Raw genomic sequence first — 7,755 nt, forward strand, 5'->3', positions numbered from 1 at the left:
CCAGTGTATTACTAGTTTTAGTGTGATTCTACCATTCTTTCAATTATTACCACTTCATCAGCTTTCAACTTTAATTCACATAGATATATTCAATTGAAGGCTTTTCCAAGTCTGACAACCCAAAACCAATGAAGCCAATATTATGTAAGATGCAATGACATGCGCTTGTGCTGGAACAAACCCCCACCCCCAACTCCAAGTTGGGGACTCATTTCTATGTTTGTATAGCAACTTGGGTGCGCCACTTGCCCATGTAGCCTATGATGTCATGTCTCCACTAGATGGAGTCAAAGATTTTCATAACTATTGGTTGTGTACATTTGGCAGTTGGTGAGGCAACCACTTCTGTAGACCTGTCCCTTTTACTGACTGCGGAAGGAAAGACTTTCTCAAGCACCTCGCAGAAAGGGCATTTGCTTAATCTGTATAACTGAGGAGAGGAGATGGAAACAGTCATGATTAAAAGATTATACCACATGTAAACAAAGGCCTATAGGGGGAAACATTTTGGAATGGACTGTGATCTGTTTCAGTTTTTCTCGACTGCTTTGACCTGCTTAAGGAAACTGGAATCCACTTGGTCTTCATAAACACTTTCTTTGCACGGCAGAAGTCATCTCTTGCGAATGTGTTCACACATTTTCATTGGTTTCACACATTTCTCACACCCCCTGCAAAACAGTTAACACAGATGTCATTCAAAAAACCCAAACTCTATTGGTTTTCCCCTGCTAAACAAAAGGAAAACATCTTTTCACAGGTGGTATAGATTCCTTGCATAAGTCTGAATCTCTGATACACCTGTGTGAAACTCCTTTGCACAATTCTTCAATCAGCAATCATTCATAAGAGATGCCATGTCTGTTCTGTGTTGCTATTTGCAAGTATGGATCTAATGCACATTTTGACAAAGTACTGTATTGCCTATTTGGTGAAGAAAACAGTACAAAAGGCTTTTACTGTAGGTCTATTTTGATGAAAAATGTAGTATGTTCAATGAAATTTGTCTTGCCTAGGTGTTTACTGTAGGTCTTACATCTCAATGACGGTTACATCTTGGGAGGAATGAATAAATTATTTTTTATTCAGTATATTTTGTCTTATCACAGTTTTCTCTGATACCAGAAAAATGAGAAAGAAATGGAACAGACATAGCAAAAATGCTCATTTTGAGAACTATATTTTGCATTTTGTTGTCCAGTGTGTAATGATTGAATGAAATCACACAGTGATTTGATGACAGCATGTGTTGTTTGAAGGCAAGATTTGCTTTTGCTGCATGTTTTAAAAGTTTTGAGAGAGTAACAGCCTTTTGCAAGCAAAATGTATCATTTTGGCCCGAGTGTTTTTGTTCAGACACAGGTGTTAACTGTTTTGAGAATGTGATGTCAGAGTTGACACAAGTATCAAAATGATCGAGAAAAACTTAATTAAAGTCTGCTTCTATACAGACTCACTGTTTGTTAGTGATGCACAGGCACGCAGTTGACAGATGAAGTCCCAACAGTACAGACTGGGCATTTTGATTTACAGGTGCCAATAATGCCCAGCAGTGATGCTACTACATGTCATTGGTTCAGACCAGAGAGAGCCACACGCACACACCTTTTTTGGTAGACCTCAGGCATTCGCTCAGTGGCGAATCCCACCGGAGGGATCATAACTCATCTTGACATTTGAGTGCATTCCAGAGCCACAACGGCCCTGTGTCATGTGTCATGTCCGAGTGCAACATCTGCTAACCCCTCTGCCCAGCTGAGCTGAGTGACCACGGGCGACCCAGCTGGAGACAGGAAACAGATCCCTGCTCTTTGACTCACCCCGGGACCACAGATACAGAGGCCACCGACACACGACACACACATGCTCTGTGCTCCAGACCATTGATGGACAGTGTGGTATGCTCGATGTCTGCACATGACGTTCGTCCCTCTGTGCTGGGCCTTTCGCTCCGGGCTAGTGGAGTTATGATGCGGTCTGGACAGCAGTGGACATAAAGTGTTGCACATTATGGGTCCTCAGATCAGAGAGTCCTTAGTCCTTAGGGGGGAGGGGGGGGGGTACATGTCTGAATATGCTCTTTGTCTGAAAGCTGTGTGAAACGTTGCCCATGAGTCATGACTGGACAGTGCTTTAAAAAAAAAAAAACACACAAATTCTTGACATGCTGACTTCCACATGGCACAAACAGCTTGTTTATTACAAAGAAACTATCCAGCTGTTGCTGACTGATATCAACTGCTTTAAAAATCATCAAAGGGTTGTGCCTCTTTTTGGATCGATTAAAGTTTATCATATTCCACATACTTGGAACTGAGGCATAATGGGTCACTGAACTGATCTGGGTGTAAGTATCTACTGTGGATTTGGGCTCGACTGTTGATCTCCCAGCTTTATCTTCAGAATGACTGCTGACATCAAACAAACAAATGAGTTCAGTGTTTTGCATGGAGCACCAGAGACCTTTTGCACCTGACCCTGACGAATGGAACACTGGGCAGGGCAGACTGCTGAGGTCTCTCTGTGGCTTTAGTGGCCCCTGCAGGTCCCTCAACTGCTTGAGTGTATGTGTGTGTGTGCGCGCGTGTGTGTGTGCGTGTGTGTGTGTGTGTGTGTGTGTGTGTGTGTGCGCGCGTGTGTGTGTGCGTGTGTGCGCACGTGTGTGTGTGTGTGTGTGTGTGTGTGTGTGTGTGTGTGCGCGTGCGTGTGTGCGCGCGTGTGTGTGTGCGTGTGTGCGCACGTGTGTGTGTGTGTGTGCGTGCGTGTGCGTGTGCGTGTGCGTGTGCGTGTGTGCGTGTGTGTGTGCGTGTGTGTGTGCGTGTGTACATGTGTGTGCATGTGTGTGTGCGTGTGTGTGCGCGCGTGTGTGTGCGTGCGTGTGTGTGTGCGAGTGTATGTGTGATGTGAGGTCATTTCTACTGTACTGTATGGCTCATTGGTGCGGTCCCTCGCTGTGGGAGAGGAGGGAGGAGGGCCACTGAGCCACACCAGCACACAGCAATAGGGCTGCCTTTCTGTACCCTGGATCATTTCTGTCAACAGCACTCACACAAACACACACACACATGCATGTGTCCTCTGCACACACTCACATGTGGTTGTATGTGGTCACACTCATACACACAGGCACTCACGTGTGCTGCACATGCATGTGGCAGGAAGATCAAACAAGTCACATATGGAATGGATCAGAGAATGGAAATATAGATAAATATCTATTCCTGTGTGTGTGTGTGTGTGTGTGTCTGTACATTTTAGTCTCTCTCCAAAGATCTGATACCTTACTCTTATGATTTCCCAGTCCAGATACATGCGTAAGTGGTTGTCTTTATGGACACTGTTTGTTTATCAAGAACTGGCCTGCATGTGCAATCTGATCGTTTCTCTCTATTGTTTTTTGCTGTAAGATGTAACAGGCACAGGCACACTTACACATACAGACAAAAAGGCAGCAGACCCATTAAGCACTGTTATATTTAATTTATGGTCTTGAGCATCTTCACCATAACTGTTTTCGAACCTGACTCTTGGTTGACCATATGTGGCTCACTTTGTCAAATGAATCATAAATAATGACTTGTTCATCAAGTTATTCTCCTGCTGTTCCCCCACACCATCGCTGTCTGCGCTCACACCTCACCTCCCCCCACCAATTAACCCCCACCCCTCTTCTCCCCTCGACTCCTCTCCTCCCGCTACCCCCCACCTCCCCACCTCCCCCATCCATGTGTCCCAGCCAGCAAATCAGAGTGCGTTGCTGGCCCCATGCCTTATATGGTAAGTCTGTGCTGTGCTGTGTTGTGAAAAGGGGAAGGTTTTGTTAGAGTGCTTTGCGTTTGCTAGTGGCTGAGGGCCCTTTTGTTGTTTTCTTAATGTCTGCCAGGCTGTGTACACTTTGCTAACTCTCCATCTCCTCCACACATGCTCGCAAGCTGGTGGAGGTGGCAGGGCTCTCCCTCGCCAAGACAAGGTGGAATTAACCTTCCCACATTTCAGCCAACACATGTGAGATTAAAGTCTTTGCCAGTGCTTTGTCTGGATGTGATACACAGTTGCAAGCATTTTGTTGTTTTAAATTTTCTTTGCTGTTTTTATTTTTTTGGTTAGAGTGCTATGCCTTGATATCTGTAGCCTGTCTTGACTCTGCTGCTATAGGGAGTTTTTCAGCTGTCTCTCAAGTGTGACAAGCAGCTGACGCGGCGCAAAAGACTGAGAGCCCCCCAAAAAGAAAGCGAGTCAGCGGAATCCTCGTGCTCTGTGTGCTTATTCTGTCCACTCCAAGGCACAGGCCTGACGAGGGATACAAATGAGAGGGAAATTATTTTTGCCTGGCTGGAAAAACACCAACCGACAAAACTGGAGGCAGGTGTGTGTGCGAGTGTGTGCGAGTGTGTGTGTGTGTGTGTGTGTGTGTGTGTGTGTGTGTGTGTGTGTGTATGTGCTTGTGTGTCTGTTGAAACACTCCTCTCACACATCCCTGTTGCACTTGGATGATGTGTTATATAATGTCCCCAATACACACATTGTGTGATTCATGATGACACATGTGATTCATGACACGTGATCGTTGTGATAAACACACTTTCAGGCAGAACTTAGTGTCTTGCACCCACAGATGGCTTCAAGATGCGGACAGGGCCATGTCCGTTTGAGACAGGCCCATCTATGTATATGGCATGTCATCCTGTCGGACAGGGTATGTATGTGTGTGTGTGTGTTTGTGTGTGTGTGTGTGTGTGTTTGTGTGTGTGTGTGTGTGTGTGTGTGTGTGAGAGAGAGAGAGAGAGAGAGAGAGAGAGAATGTGTCATGTCCATGGCCTGTGTCAAAACCTCTTCTATTCCCTCCTGCTGGTGCTTGTGGTGCTCCTGCTCATGCTGCTGTCCCCTGGTGCTGTGATGGGTCCTCTGGTGGGGGCGGACAGAACAAAAGGCCCAAAAACCTGGCAGCTGTGAGAGCCTTTTCCCCCTGGACCTCCAGCCTTAATCAGGCCTGTCTCTCTCCTCATGTACCACCCTTAAACACACACACACACACACACACACACACACACACACACCAGCCTCACCCCCAGAGACCTACTCAAATCTCCAGGACAAAAACACACACCCCTGACAGCACTCGGCCGGCAGACGTCTGTGTGCATGCATATGTCTGTGTCAGTGTGTGTGTGTGTGTGTGTGTGTGTGTGTGTGTGTGTGTGTGTGTGTGTGTGTGTGTGAGGGGGTAGGGCGTGGGGTCACTGGATAGTCTCGCTGTGTGTGCACTGTTGTGATAAGTGTTCATGGCAACAAGATGCAGGCATCACTTCATCCTGATTTTATCAGGGAGACATTTCTAATGCAACAACCCCTCTGCCCCACCCCCCCTCAGATTAAAAACAAAACCTAATTCTCTTATATGGAATCAAATGATACAATAGTGCAGGCTCGACATGTGACTCAAGCAAGTCATGACTAATCATTTTGACAACAAAAAGCACTCCACCAACAATACATTGCTCTGAATATGCAATATTTTACTGTTCAATGTGTACCAATACAGAATGGCACCTAACACTGTCTGCATGTCAAACGCCTTAAGTCTTTGGGGTATATATATATGTGTGTGTGTGTGTGTGTGTGTGTGTGTTTGTGTGTGTGTGTGTGTGTGTGTGTGTATGTGTGTGTGTGTGTGTTCATTTGATTTTTACAGTGCATCCAGGGATGAGTAAAACTGAAACCAAATTGGTGGTGTGCTGTCGGTGCATCACACGGAAGCACTAAAAATACCCCTGAAGAGAGAAGGCCAGTGTGTAGCTCACTTCAGTATGAAAGACCCACACCATGACAACAAGACTGAAAAACAGAGAACAGCATGGCCTCTCTGTAATGAGCTGCATAGCTTGCTGTCTTAAACAGAGTGCATACAGACCACATGGTGTAATTATAGAGATCCAGTTCAGTTTTACATTCTTCATTTATGTCTAAGATTGAGGGACAGACTCATAGCAGCCTGTGCAGTTTTTGCATAACTTCTTACAGAAACCACTGGCTGTTTTCTGTAACATATAGCAAAGATGACACTGAGATCATTTTCTTCTTTGTAAGGGAGTGTGTAACTATACTGCCTCTGGCTTTGAGGTCAGGGTTGAGTTTGTGTTGTATGCACAGCAGTGTCATCTTTACCTACCTTATAAGGTTCTTAAAGTTCAAGTTAAAGTGATCCTCTTTCATGATGCGCTCAACTTTTGACATTTTATACATTCATGCTCATTCTATCATTCTCTCTCTTCTCTTCTCTCATTCTCATTCTTCATATACATCTGATGTCTGTCTAGGTAAATGTGGTATCGCACTTCATTTAATGTCATAAAGCTTTGGATGCACATACAGTAATTGAAAAGCTGCATTTTCACTGCCCATTGTAGATAAAGAGGCTCCCTGTCTTCAGACAGTAGAACTCAGATGTTATCAGGAGATAAAGTGGCATCAGTCTTGTTTGCATATGATTGGGCCACGCTAGCTTACGTGCTCTGCTCTTTATTTCTGTGTGTATGTGTGTCAGAAACAAATACCCTGAGACAAATGACAAACAAAATTATTATCATGTAGATCTGTCTGTTTTGCATGGTCCCATTTCCATATGACAGAACAGCCCAGATGCTTGTTTTGTGTGTCGTCTGTGGTCAGACAGGGCTATTCATGGTACAAATACAGACCCAGCATAAATGTGTAGGGAAGTTTGTTTATAGACATAAGTCGTTACTCGTGTGTTTGACATTTCCTGAGTGCGTGCTCTTTCTCCCCATAGCTGTGAGTTATCTATATCTGTGCATTCTGTTCTGCTAATGAGTCCCATCGAGGGGAGGCTGTATACACACATACATTAGCTGCAGGAGCTCTCCTGTCAAACCTGGTGTCGGGTGAAGTGCTAACATCTGGAGTGTGATTGCCTAGGACGGTTCATCATCTGAGAAGGATAATTAGCTGCTGTGAACTATGGAAAGGGCCTCGAGATTAAATGAGATGTCTCCTCTTCTTTCTCTCTCCCCTCTAAAGATGTGTTTAGGTTTAGGTTAGGTTTATGTATTAAATAAAATCATCTCCATAGATTTTTACTGTTGACAATATAAACTTTGCCAGCATATTGGCTTGGTTACCCACTTTTAGATGGATGGAAGCTTAATAGATATCCCATATTAATGTTTTTCTTGTTTGGGATATGGTTTGATTTTAGATAAGACAACATGAAATACTGTTTCCTGTGCCTGTTCTGTGCTTCGTTCCAAACACCCCATCCTGGCCACAGAAATTCTCTGCGGTCTGTGGGACAGCATTCGCTGTGATCTGGAGGGACAGGGTGGGAAATAAAACTGGGGAATGTTGGAGATCCTCCTCACGAGTCTCACGACTCTCCAGGAAATGTGCTATGAACATGTTAACACCTCGCGCACACTTTTTAATTAGATGAGCCCTTCCCACTTGGCACTGCCAACACATTGTGGGCACGCCGCTAGCGCGGCAAGGCAGTGCCAACAGCCACAGCCTGAGTCCTCTGGAGGCTCTGACTCTGATCACACAGACTACGCAGGCTGCTTCCTATTGCAGGAGGTAGCGCACTATGAAGGGCACATCCTCAGTGCTGCTGGATAATGCTTGTTGCAGCTACTACACTGTTTCCATGGGGGAATTCCATTGCTGGTCAAACTGTATTGTCACTTTGACACTCCTGTGAAGCATTTGCTGTGCTGTTTCTGTCAACGAAATGAGGCACTG

The sequence above is a fragment of the Alosa pseudoharengus genome, unplaced genomic scaffold (genome assembly GCF_046254945.1).
Source record: "Alosa pseudoharengus isolate Yale_2024_CS ecotype anadromous, Long Island Sound unplaced genomic scaffold, YU_APseudo_1.1 YU_APseudo_1.1_scf_12, whole genome shotgun sequence".
In the NCBI taxonomy this organism is placed as follows: domain Eukaryota; kingdom Metazoa; phylum Chordata; class Actinopteri; order Clupeiformes; family Clupeidae; genus Alosa; species Alosa pseudoharengus.